Source organism: Castor canadensis, chromosome 8 (genome assembly GCF_047511655.1).
Source record: "Castor canadensis chromosome 8, mCasCan1.hap1v2, whole genome shotgun sequence".
In the NCBI taxonomy this organism is placed as follows: Eukaryota; Metazoa; Chordata; class Mammalia; order Rodentia; family Castoridae; genus Castor; species Castor canadensis.
This window is the reverse complement of record NC_133393.1, coordinates 3,009,314-3,023,235: the sequence shown is the minus strand read 5'-3', so window position 1 is coordinate 3,023,235 and position 13,922 is coordinate 3,009,314. Positions and strand designations below refer to the sequence as shown.

The 13,922-nt window shown below is 40.3% G+C and overlaps 1 long non-coding RNA gene across 1 annotated transcript in view; it reads right to left on the bottom strand.

Annotated features, from left to right (window-relative positions):
* Window positions 1–928: 928 nt before the first annotated feature.
* LOC109684445 (uncharacterized) overlaps window positions 929–13,922 on the bottom strand; it is a 141,642-nt gene continuing 128,648 nt past the window's right edge. Inside the window, exon 24 of the long non-coding RNA XR_012450593.1 lies at window positions 929–1,497. This is a non-coding gene — a long non-coding RNA (uncharacterized lncRNA). The remainder of the gene's footprint in view (window positions 1,498–13,922) is intronic.

Sequence of the window (13,922 nt, the reverse complement as noted above, 5' to 3'; positions counted from 1 at the left end):
TTACACAAAATCACAGTATCTTTTGTGTCCTGCATAAAGGTGCAGCCTCAATGCTAAACATCAGTGCTTGAAAGAACCTGGCATCAAGAATACTATCTTAAGTTCTCTTAAAAGCCCCAAAGTTCAAGGAAGTAGGCTGATTTCTAGTTTGGCTGACTAATCTACAGGACTTGTTTCTGAAGGCATGTCCTCAGATCTACTTGGGAGAGCCCAAACTGGAGGATAAAGATTTAGAAAATCACAAATGCATGCTGAAGTGTGGTCAGAAAGTGTTTGAAGCTAATTCTTCCATTTCATGACTTCTCCCTTCTCAATTTCAGAGTCCCAAATTGTTCTGGCCAAGAGAACACTAATGAACTCGTGTTCCTAGGGTTTGGGTCACATTTCTTATATTTTTATCTTAAGGCTAAAAGGGAGGTTCAACTCTCTCATGTTTAAACCAGAACATAAACACGAAAAATTGTCTTATTTCTAGCCAGCTATGGAGGTGACTTCTTCTCAGGCCTCTTCCTAGAGTCTTCAAGGCCTGCATCATTGAGGTTAGCCCAATAAAGAGGAAAGGTCTACCTAAGAAAGTGACTTCTCTACAGCATTTTCAAAAGTATGAAGAGGATATATTTTTGTGGGTGAATTCATCTGTGATTGAAATGTTGTATCTAAAGTGAAATGATGTATTTTCTTTTGTAATAGTAAAAACTTGAAATAGAATCCTATCATTAAGATTTCTACAAATCTGGGACTCTTTTTTTAAATTTGTTTTTAACTATTACATAAAAACACAAAAATTTTGCTATTAATGGGGTATCCTGTAATACTTCAACACTTGTATATATTTTGTAATGTTTACACAGATTAAGTGAATCTACCCAAACATTTGCCATTCTGAGTAAAAACTTTATTTATGGTAAAAGCTGTCAGAATCCTTTCTTCTAGTTTTATGAAATGGACAGTATATTATTGTTGTCTATAAAAACCACCTTATCCATGGACAAGGTGGCTCCAGTCACCACGTGCTCTTCTTTCCGGTTGTAACCAAGAGTCCATTGATCCCCAGCCTCCCTCCCTGCTTTCCCCAGCTCCTTGTAACCGCCATTCGACTCTCTGTTACTATGAGATCCAGATTTTTTACACTCCACAGATGAGTGAGATCATACAGTCAATTCTTTATAGAAATAGTTAACAGGCTAGATTTTTAAAGTCAAACTTCCATTGATTTTGAAGTTAGCATATCAACACATAACAAAATAATTATTCACAAGTTCCAGTGAATCGATTTGTGGGTGAAAATGGGAAATATTGGGAGATATTGAAATTATGTAATACATTTTTCTAAAAGTCATACAATTCCAGTTCCCTAGCTTTCTTGAAGGTCCTGTTTTTGTGACTCCAACCATTCCTTAGTGATCCTCCCAGGTTTCCTCTCCTCGGGACCCAGGGTAATATGTCATGCAGGAACTCAATGATGACCACATGAAGAAGACATCCCTCAGTATGCACCTGTTTAAAAAGGAGAAAAAAAAAAATCCTATACTGCCGAACTTCACAATTCATATTAGTTATCCTGGATTTTTTTTTTCTGTCATAAGTCACTTTATTATCCAATTTGTACTTTTTCCCAGGTGATGACTCAGCACTTCTTCCCTTAAATCTTAATTCCAAATACTGCTTTTTTATAAAGGTCACTTTGACCATATTGAAGAGGTACTTCATCACATGTCATATGATGCAATGATACTGTCTTTCCAGCTCTGAAGTGCTCAGACCTCTGTGGGATTAGTCTAGTCAGAATTACAACCATGCTTTACAACAAACATGTTTTCTCTTACTTCCCATATTCTGTAAATCACAGCTAATTAAATAATTGTCTTTGAAACCCGTAACTTTCTTTTGCAAGTCTGGATAACATATTTCTTTCCTTCAAAACCAAGCATTGTTGTTAAGAGGAAATGAAGGTGTGCTAGCTGTTTACATGGGTTTCTCCCCAGCTTAACTGCAAAGAGCCCTGTGGTGCTAATCTCTTATCAATAAGAATGCCTTTTTAAAAAATCAGATGCTCTTCCTAGAACTCATCTTCATAAATCAGGCCACCTGCTTTCATTGCATCTGTTGTTAGAAACAGGGATTTTTCCCTAGCTGAAAACATGCTTAGGAAACAAAGAGTAGGAATGAATGCCTTGGCTGACTACACATCGGACTTTCAGAGATGCCAAGTTTCTAAACAGAGCCGTCTCTCTCTGAGGCAGAGAGATCTGCTAGAATCTGTGCAGAACAGATCCAACCTCACCCTCAGCCCTTCCAAAAGCTGGAGTCCAGCCTGACTCCAAGGAAGCTACACGTTCCTGATAAACAAGCTTCACCAGGCTCACAGTGCAGACTGATGTCTGAGAGTTGGGGACTCCAGGGAGGCTCCCTCAAGGTCTTCCAGACCTGAGCTGCCATTGCTGCAGGGGTCTGCTTGGCCCCTCGGAAGGACGATCCTGGGACACTGCTGAAATCTAAGGGTACAAGAGGACGCTGCTGGGGACTCCCTATGAATCGATCGGATTTTTTTTCTTATGAAAAGTTAAGAAGCTCTCAAGTCATTTTAATAGAGACTTGAAACCTTTAGATAGTTGATGGATGAAGGAATGAGGTCCCCAGATGGCAACTAGCCTGAGGCCAGCCCATTCAATGGTCTCACAACACTTGTCAGCCCCAGTCACCCTCACCATGCTTTTCTTGGGAACCTGAAAAACTTAAACTGAGGAGAGCGGTACATGGCTTCAGCTCCAGCCCCTCATTTCCAGCGGACTTAGAGATGTAATCCAGGATGAAAAGGATCCATTCATAACCAACAAGCATTGTAGCATATTCTTACTTTCAAAAATATTCTCCTTATGAATGAAAAAAATTGTATCAAATAAGATCTTTCAAAACTTGATAAGCAAATATTCAGAATCAGGACAACATAACTTTTGTGCAGTGTCACAGGTAAAGCTTCAAACAGGAAGAGATCCAAAACTGGACCCTACGTAATACAAATGAGTTTAACCTTAGAGGGGGTAAACTCTAGACTTAACATGGTGAACCCTAAACACATATTCTCCGACTCCTCCAGCCAAAGCAAACTTTAAAAAGAGGTTTATTAGTCCTTTTCAAGGGCACAGTCACAACCTTAATGGTCTCCCATGCGGGTGAAATTATCCACGCTCCACTGTTCAAGGGGCAAATGTACTTATCAGTGGGAGGAGAAATGAATGTGGCAGATTCAGTCAGAATTTACCTAAATATCAATCATTCAAATTACAAATAAATTCATGTAGCCAGGCAAAGGAGCCATAATCTCAGCTCCTCACAGAATTAGATACAGACACTAATGGATCTTATATTCCCCACAATTTAGAGAGGCATTTCTTTTCATCTGTGATATGTAGGACATAAACAAGTTCTCTGAAGTCTCACAATGGGATGTGTCAAGAGTAGAAGATGAGGACTGGAGAATGGCTCAAGCAGTAGAGCTCCTGCTTTGCAAGTGCTAAGCACTGAGTTCAAACCCCAGCCCCAGTAAAAAATAAAAGAGTAGAAGCTCTGAATGGATCCAGAGCTATACTGAAAGGAGAAATAAAAATTACAAAGCATGTGACAATAACTCCCCCCAAACACCCTCATTACAAGCAAGGGTGGACAAGATTAACACTCTGGTTTATCATTAAACCTAACGTAGTTTAAGACAAGGCAATATGGAGTTTACAGGGCCAAAAGAAAATCTTTGCAGCTCTCACGTAATCCTGGTGGGAGTGTAGCTTAGTTTGAGTTTCTGGAAAGAACTGCTGTATTATGCAGAAAGAGACTTAAAGTATTCATTCCCTTTGACACAATGATAGAATAATCAGAAAAAACGGATAAACATGATATGCAAGATATCAATTATAATGAGCAAACTAAAAAAGAGAAAAACCCAAAGGCCCCAAGATGTGAATTGGTTAAATCAGGGGTCAGCAGATATTTTTTGTAAGAACCCAGATAATAAATACTTTTCCCTTTGCAGACCATGCTTCCTTCACAACTACTGCTTTGCTGGTGGGATGTGAAAGCGCCTCAGAAAAGTTTTTTAAAAAGTGGAAACCACTGTCTCCCAGTGAAACTTTGTTAGTGAACACTAAAACCTGAACCTGTGTAGTTTTCAAGAATCATGAGCTATCCCTTTGGGTTTTTTCAACAATTTGGAAATGTAAAAACCATTCACAACTGGCAGGTTTTACAAGCCAGTTTGTCTACCTCTGAGTTAAATTATAATATTATTTTTAAAATTTTATGTTCCTCAGGCAATGTGAGATAATATTCCTAAAGATTTAGAATATTCACTTCTGAATTAAGATCATAGATAATATAAATAATTATTCTTTTATTCATTATCTTATATATTTGGGGGAGTTTTAAAAAATAAGTATATGTTATTTTGATATTTTAGGGAAATTTTTGGCTCAAAATATTAATTTTTTTTCTCTTCTCTCCTCCTCCCTTCTTCCCCTCCCTCTCCTTCTCCCTTGATACTAGAGCTGAACCCAGGGTTTCACTCTTGCTAGGCAGGCTCTCTACCACTGAGCTACACCCCAACCCAAGATTCATTTCTTTCTCATTCTTTAGACATTACTCAGAAACTTTGGACTTTCTGAAATTCTTGACAACACTCACACTATTCTTTAGCAATAACTTTTTTAAACCATTTTTTAAAATAAAACAGGAGCTAGCAGTTCATTTATTTTCAGAGGCAAATATTTCTTAAAATTAAATGCTTAGATCTTATCTGCAAAGCCAGAGTCTGGCTCCTTCGTTTTGAATTTCCTCCCAGACCGAGTTCTTTTGTAGGAACCTTTCGGCCTCCTTCCAAGGAAGACCTGGTGCGTTTTCTCCCTGTTGCTCACCTTGCAACACCTCCAATTCACTCCATCTCGTGCACCTGCCGCAGTCTCTCACAGGCATCATTCTACCTCAGATGCCACCACAGCCACCCACATGTGCTCAGTCCCCACGTCTCACTTACCTGTCATCAGCTCACCATCAGTCAACAAGAATTAGTCTCTTGTCAAGAGTGCTGGGTGTTTTTAACGGATAAAGGCTCACTCTGAAGGACCTCCAGAAATATTTTGATATTTATTTTGAAAGAAGTTTTGGAATTTTAATGTCTTAACTCAATTGAATAATTAGCTGAGGGGCAATTTTTAGGTAGCTAAGCCAGCATTTACCAAGTGTATTTCATAAATGCTTGCCCTGTGAGCTATCATAAGGAAAAGAATTCGATCTGTGTTCGGATCATTTTCAGAGATGCTGCATACATACAATATTCCACTTCTTGAGACTCACGATTCATACTGCCATAGTAAAGGCTCTGAGAAGTCCAAACGTAAAGACAGCCATTTGGCTTTGTTTAATTCATTATATCCCAAACTTATTCTGACTTTCCCTCCCCCTTTGTTGAATAGGAATAGAGCATCCAGCAGAAGCAGAATGTCCTTGGTGACACACTGACCTGACCAACAGGAGAGCCGACTTGGGCCTTTCCATCAATGTGGTTCCAAATGTGAAGACGGGAAGCTCCTGCCCCCGCCCCACCCCGAAGATGAAGCAAAGCAAAGGCTCTAAGGGGTGAGAAGGCAATGTAGGAAGGTGCTCACAGCCACAAAATGATACCCACACCACCCATGTTCCTGTGACCCCGTACACCATGGCTGCAGAGGCAGGCCGAACACCCGTGGAAGAGCATCCTAGGAAAAGCAAGCTTAATCACTTGCCATCTTCAAGTTCCCCTGCCACTGAGACTGGATGACAAAGACAGAAGACCATAGCACACGTGTGTTCATTGTGATGTCAAGGCCAACATGCACCAGGCCAAACAGGCTATGAAGAAGCCCCATGACATTGATGTGGCCAAAGTCAATATACCATCAGCCTGGTAGAGAGAAGAAGGCACACATCCAACCGGCTCTTGATTATGATATTTTAGACATTATCAACAAAATTCGGATCATCTAAACTGAGTCCTGCTGGCTCATTCTAAACATCGCTTGGTTGGTTTTTTTTTTTTTTTTTTTTTTAACCATTACAAAAAGAAGAGCTGATTCAGGAAGGAAGGGGATACTGCACTCTAGAAGCCCTCAAAGCACTCTGTGTTGCACTGTGGTGACTCAGACCCAACCAAGACTGGGGCCTTCTCCCTGTGGGTTTAGCAATGCCACCATTTGCATTTCAGCATAGACTAACTTCCTCCTCCATTTGCACCTTTTCCTTCCCAGCATCTCTCTGATCCCATGCTACAGGTGCTGTCACTCTGGCGTATTCCCCTGATTATCCAGCACTTACTCTTCAATTATGTACTTAAATTTGAATTAAAAGCACCATAGTGTCTCTTGACTGCGCCCAAAAATTAGCATATGTTTTCAGTATTTCTGAGACACACACAGCTGACATTTTTAGAGAAATACATTCCATCTGCAAAAGCATATGCATCCAACTGTGATGAGATTAGATGTTCCTGCATTTATTTTTCTAAGAATTGAGCATATCCAACACACAGTCTTCTCTGAATGTATCTCATTGTTCCTCTTTTGGCTCTCTCTTTCAAATGTCCAATCACCAGGGACAGTTATGCATGAAACTTTAATTTAATTAATAGCTTTAGAAAAACACGTACTTTTCCCAAAAGCAAATTTCTACACTCAATCTGCAAAGGTCATAAAATATAATGCTGCTGCTCAGGATATCTTTTACAAAACCAATTATTTCAGATCTCAAATATGTGGCCCTTATAACTAGAGCTTAAAGAAACAATGATCAGCTCAGAGTTTGTCGGCTTCCAGCCACAATATGATTCCTGGATTCACTCTGGGCACTTTCAGATAATTCTCTTTATCGAAGAGAAAAAGCATGACTTACTTTCTCACGTTAGCATTTGGATTCTAACCCTGACTTTTGGCATGACCCACTATCTGCCTAACATGTGCGGGTGCACACACACACACAGAGCATGTTTCAAACTCAACGGGGGTGAATAATAAAGAGTTAGAACCAAACGACCCGTTCATTTTTAACAGGACAATATCATTTAGGAATTAGGCTTAAGTTGATTTTTTTTTTCTTACTTTTGCCGTGCTGGGGATTGAGCCCAGGGCTTTGTGCATGCTAGGCAATCACTCTTCCTCTGAGTCACATCTGCAACACAATTTTTATCCTTCCTCAAGAATGAACCCTAACCCTGATAGAATGGTTCTTCTGTAATCATGGTCTTGATTCATGAAAGTGTCTTAAATGGAAACACTTCAGTGAACGTTGAGAGGAACTCTAACTCTAAAAGTGAAGACTTTTTAGAACTTGTGAAGGCCCTTTTTGGGAGTAAATTCTGCTTGAGGTAGATAGATAGAGTGTGTGTGTGTGTGTGTGTGTGTGTGTGTGAGACCTCTAAAGGTGATGTTCAAACTTCTTTGTACATATTCAAATGTAATACCAACATTTGAGAGGTGAGTGGATTTCCTTTGTTTTGGGAGTACTAGGTTTGAACTCAGGGCCTTACTAAGCAAGTGCCTAACCACACTCTTAGCCCTTTTTACTTTCATTATTTTCTGAATAGGGTCTCACTTTTGTGCTTGGACTGGCCTCGACTGAAATCCTATTAGCGCTTTCTGCATAGCTGGTATGACAGGCACACACAGGCACACACTCATTTTTTATTGGTTGAGATGGAGTCTCCAGAACTTTTTGCCAGGGGTTAGTCTCAAACCACAATCCTCCTGATCCCTGCCTCCTAAGTAGCTAGGATTACAAGTGTGAGCCACCATGCCTGGCCTGAAAGGCAGGTTTTAACGTCTAAATGAATTCCTCTGACTCTGTTTCCTAAAAGTTTCTTTGCCTTCACTTTGTATTAAAAATAAAGAGCTAACAATAATTCTTACAAACCCAACTTTGGCTATCTGCAGTGGTCCTCAAAGGGGCCGCCCCTCAGGCCTCATTTCCTGCCCTCTCACTTTTTCCTCCCCTCACTCTGTGTTAGTTACCTTGCCATTCATTCACACAGAGGAAACATCTCCTTCCATTTTGCTCCCTAAGCCCCTTTCTTGACTCACAGCTGTGCTCCTAGTCCAGAAGCTAACACTGTAGTCAGGAAGACCAAGCAGTGTATTAGGATAAGTCGATGCTATGGTACAAAGTTCATTAACCTACAGTGATGTTTTTACGAGGTAGGCCCCTTGGGGAGAAAATCAGAGCCCTCATAAAAGGTATTAGTGCCCTTATATAACCAGCCTGAGGGAGCTCTTTTCCTCTTCTGTTATGTGAAGTTTCAGCCAGAAGGCTTCATCTATGAACCAGAAGACAAGCCTCACCAGACGCCTTGATGGAGGGTTCCCAGCTTCTGGAACGGTAAGAAAACATTTTTCTATGGTTTTTAGGCTACCCTGTGTAAGGCATTTTGTTACAGCAACTCAAACTGACTAAGACATTTATGCTGCAGTAACAAACAGATCCCACAATTCTTGTGGGTTCAACTCAACAAAGGATTATTTCTCATTCTCGCTGCAGGTCAGTCAGTGGGAACCCCTGCTCCGCCTCATTACATGAAGAATCATACCCAGCTGCCTAGCCATGTTGTGTCCCATCAACTGGAAGAATCTGGACTTTACCAGTCTCAGCCCAGAAGAGACATGTGTCACTTCCTTCTCGTTCCCTGATCCAGAACTGCAAGGGGACTGTGAAGTATGGAAAGGAAAGGGGCTACTTGATCGCTACTGTCTTTGTCAAACTCATCAAGCACAACTGAACTCCACAGCTAGGATATTGTCATTGTGAGTACATCCAATTCCTTAAGACTAGGCAGTCTCTGACCCCAGCCTTTCAAATGTGTTCCTCTGCCTGGCACAGTCACCACAAATGCACCCTTAACAGAGACCCTACTCTCACTAAATCCCACTCCACATTGTCTTTACTGAGAGAGCATTTCTTCTGAGACATTTCCCTCACCCTAGATTCTCCTCTGAGCTCTTGCTTACTTTTCCCACGATAACAACCACTAGCATTTATTGAATATTTACTCTTTGCCAGGTACTGTTGTGAGCCCTTTATACTTAATCCTCACAGTAAATCACTGAGCGGTGTCAGAGTCCAAACTCATTAAAAAATGGAGCCTGAACTAAAAGCATATATGCTAAAATATATGCTAGCCCTTGGTTAAGTGGACAATGCCAGGAGGCAGGAGAGGGAAGAAGAAAGCCATGTGTCAGAAAGAAAGGGAACATACTTAAGAGACTGGGGTTCAGAGCTAGCTGGTTCAGAGAGGCAGAAAAGTTACTGCTGTGACTCTGGAAAGACCATTCCATTTCTCATTAGACTAGGAACAGCCACCCTGCAGCCCAAAGTCTGTAGTAATGGCAGCAGCCTGGCTCTATACCAAGGGAGAGTACAAGACATTCCTGACATAGTCTGCTCCATCTAGTGAGGACATGGGTCTGAGGTGGTACAAAACCAAAACCAAAAGCTTTGGTTCAAGTAGTTGTAATTTATTACCAGATTTCAGTGAAAAAAAAAAAAAGCTAGTGCACAGAAATACAAAACTTTGAACATGATTATATAGTGAGAAAATGGCATAATCAGGATGCAAATCAAGGAATAGTGGCCCTAAAATCTACAGTCTAAGCTACTATGATGCTGCAAGAATACAGGCCCTATAAAATCAAGAACCGGTTTATCCCTAGCACCATCACAAATACACAGTCTGATATACAGTAGACACTCAGTGAATATTTGTCGAATGAAGGAAGGAATATGTTCTGCATAAGTGGTATTCCAAGAAAAGGCCTAAGAAAGTAATAGGAAGGAGAGATTACCTTTTATTGGGATACTGTCATATGTTCCACAGCAGAAATGACATCTGAGCTAGATTGTCTAATGACACCAGGGCCATATTTGGAGATTGTTTACTGCAGAGAGTATTGAAATACCCCATGAATTACGAATGCAGATGAACTAGGAGGGCAGTAGGATTTCAAAAGCATATTTCAGGAGGGAAGTACATTTGACATTGAATGTTGGAAGCTTGCATCTTCAAGGTAGATATTGATGAAGTTGAAGAGAAGTCAAGAACTGTAATCATCCAAAAGAAATTCAAACTTGTATTAATGTCCACAGCCAGGGAACAGTCTAGAATATCCCCAAATTATAGCTCACTTAAACTGTGTTCTACTTTGTACTCCAGAACTCACAATCATTCATTATGTTCTAAATAAGAGTTCTCTTTTGTTGTCAGCAAACTCTCTAAGCTTAAGATGAAGCTATGTTCTTGTTTTCGCTCAAGAGAAATGGAAAACAGCTGTTCAACATTCTCTCCACAACAGGCTTCACACAACTCAAGCAGTTATTTATACATTTGCCTGATATTTGATCATTAACCCAGCACAGAGAAGACACCATAAGAAAATCTCAGAATAAAGAACAAAGGATAATATTGGCTCTAGAAAGAGAACCATTCTCACACACACTCACTCCCACAAAAGGACTGAAAAAATATATAAAGAATAAAATTATGTTGCTTTACAGAACAATCTCTCTGTTTATAGTGTTTTCCTTGTGATTCAGAATGCATGGTCTTTATGATAAATGAAGTCTCTCTGGAACTGATTATATCATACAGGGGAAGAAAATTGCTGACATAGATTTTTATTTAGCACTATGAACATTCCAAAAACACCCTCAAGAAAGAGCCTCATGGTGCTTGCCTTCCATTGGCATTTCCATTTGGCTAACATCCTTGTGCGTCTGTCCGAGCGATCAACAGAAACAGAACAACCCAAAGTCAGTTGTTCAGCCGCTTCTTCTTATCCCACTGCTTCTCTCAGAGGAAAGCATCTCCCCACCTTGGAAACCCTGTCCTGGCTTTCCTATGGCAGCTTTTTAATCATTCTCCTTTGAACGCTTACTCCCTTCCACGGACCACTGAATGTCAAAATCCTAGACACTCCAAGGCCAGTCCTAGACACGCTCTCTTCTTTTCATTCTGTGATGTCTTACTAGCAGATTTTATTCATGTGACTCACAAATTTATATCCACTTCAGGATCTGACCTCTGGAGCCCAGACCCATATAACTAATTGCCAGGGTGGCATTTCCATCTGAAAATCACCTACAACAAATACAACAACAACTGAATTTATGGTGCATAGACCTTGAATCTGACCTTGATGTTCTCTTTCCCTCTCACCCTATTCTCCTTTCCTTCCTATGTCTAATCTGATGTAATCTATTCACCAAGTCCCATAAATATTATCTTTTAAATATTTCTAATCTATCCACTTCCATTCTTCACCACCATGGTCAACCTAGTCCAAGATACTGAAGCCCCACATGAAGTGGGGCTTTCTTTTTGCCTAGCAGTAGACAATAGATTTTGAAGAAGGGTCTTTTCTTTCCTCTTACCTATAGGAAAGCCAGTGTGGCAGAGACTAGAAGAGATGGGCGGTGTCTACATGAAGGGCCTGAATTTGCCTGCTGTGCTCATTTGAACAGGAGGAGAAGACAGTTATAGAGAGATGGCACAGTTAAGCCAGGGTTGGGAGTGGAATATTCTGCCATGTACTTTGGAAAATCAAGAATGTGTGAGTTTTTGTTTTGACCAAGTGGATGTCCCACAACACTTAATGGGAACCCCAGGCACAAGAAGCTCTGGAGTAGACTGCCCAGGGCTGATACAAAGTGGGGTTGGAAGAAGTAATAGGACACATGCTAGTTCTTCATGAAGAGCCAGAATTTAGATGTCTTTTTCACAAGTCACCAAGGGCTAGTCAGTGTTTGTAGGAGAAAACAATGGAACTAAAATTCAAGGAGCAGTACAAAGCCACTAAGGAAGAGACTCTGTTCCTTTCCCTTCCTTCTCCCTACTCTACTTAACAGAAGGGCTTGATCGAAGGACAGACAGTGATCCACCCTGCCCCCATTACAAGCTGAGTCTGATATCTCCTTCAAAAATATTTGTAACCTAAACAAATGCTGGCTGGTGGTATCATAATTCAAAACCTCTTTGCATAACAATCCTCTACAGCCCTTTGTCCCCGTGGGTGACAAACCATCCTATCTCAATTCAATGGACATAAGCTTGCTTCTATGTACATCCTCAAATTAGATTTCTTTATGTGCTTTTTCAGGTGCAAGAGGGCTATGTATTTATTTATTTTTAGCAATACTTCCTGATAAAAACACTTTAGAGAGAAATACCCTTTGTTTCAAAGCAAACAAAGAACAAAATGATTAATACTACCTGGAGTTTTGTAAAGCAAAAGCTTTGAAGAAAGAATATCAAATTCCATCTATGACAAGGAAAATGAAGCAAAGGGGCATTTACAACTTGTTTTCTGGTTACTGAAGCCTGTGTTCCAGTGCTTTTAAAGAGGTATTTTATTATGGGCAACCAATAGGCACTATAAGTCTGTGATCCAGTGAAATATGCCAACACATAGCCTCATTACTTATAGCTTCCTTAATGCTGATGACAAAAGACATAGTGTATTAGTCAATGTTATCCCAGGTCATGGTCAGTCTTCCCATCAGAAATCAAAATGAAAGTAAAATTCCAAACTCTTCTAACATAAAGTTAGAAAAATCTAATCATTGTAGAAAGTACAATGAATACTGTACAACTGAACATTCTAGACCAGGTCTTGGCAAACTGAATACAGACCATGGACAAAATCCAGGCCATTGCCACTGTTTGCAAATAAAGTTTTATTGGAACACAACCATGATCACTTGTTTACATAATACTTACAGCTGCTTTCACACTACAACAGCAACTGACCATACTATCTGCAAAGCCTGAAGTATTTACTACCTTTCACCTTATAGCAAGTATCTGCTGACTCCTGCTAACTTGCAAAGCAAAATCTCCAGTTATGCCAGGATGACTGTTATACTTTGAAAGAAAAGTCCTAAGTACCTGAATCTTTTCTGATATCATTCATTTCATAAGAGGGAGGGAGGGAAGGAGGGAGAGAGAGAGAGAAAGAGAAAGGGAGGATGGGGAGAGAGTAATATTTTATTCATGGCATCTGAAGGAAATGAATAAAGGACATTGAAAGTGACTTTCTAATCTCATTTTAAGAATCATTTTATTCTTGTATTTTTTCAGTGCTGAGGGATTGAACACAGGGCCTCAAACATGCTACGCAAGTGCTCTATGGTTGAGCCCCTTCCCCAGCTCCCATTTGTATTCGTTTAAGATGGTATTTGATGAAGTTCATCTACCTCGAACAAAGTTCCATTAAACAAATAATTTTACCATTTCTTTCCTTCGTGCAGTTGAACATTATCAGGCTCATACTGACCCAGCACAGGCCTGATGGTGCATGGTTACTTTAAAAGTCCTGTCCTTAGATCAAGGGCAAACACAACAATGGGATTGGACTCTGAGCACATGATAAAAGCGAGAGCACACAAGGAAGGGGTGAGGATAGGTAAGACACCTAAAAAACTAGCTAGCATTTGTTGCCCTTAACGCAGAGAAACTAAAGCAGATACCTTAAAAGCAACTGAGGCCAATAGGAAAAGGGGACCAGGAACTAGAGAAAAGGTTAGATCAAAAAGAATTAACCTAGAAGGTAACACCCACGCACAGGAAATCAATGTGAGTCAATGCCCTGTATAGCTATCCTTATCTCAACCAGCAAAAACCCTTGTTCCTTCCTATTATTGCTTATACTCTCTCTACAACAAAATTAGAAATAAGGGCAAAATAGTTTCTGCTGGGTTTTTTGGGGGGTAGAGGGAGGGGGCGGAGTGGGTGGTAAGGGAGGGGGTGGGGGCAGGGGGGAGAAATGAACCAATCCTTGTATGCACATATGAATAATAAAAGAAAAATGAAAAAAAATAAAATAAAATAAAAGTCCTGTCCACTTAAGCTTCACTTGAGT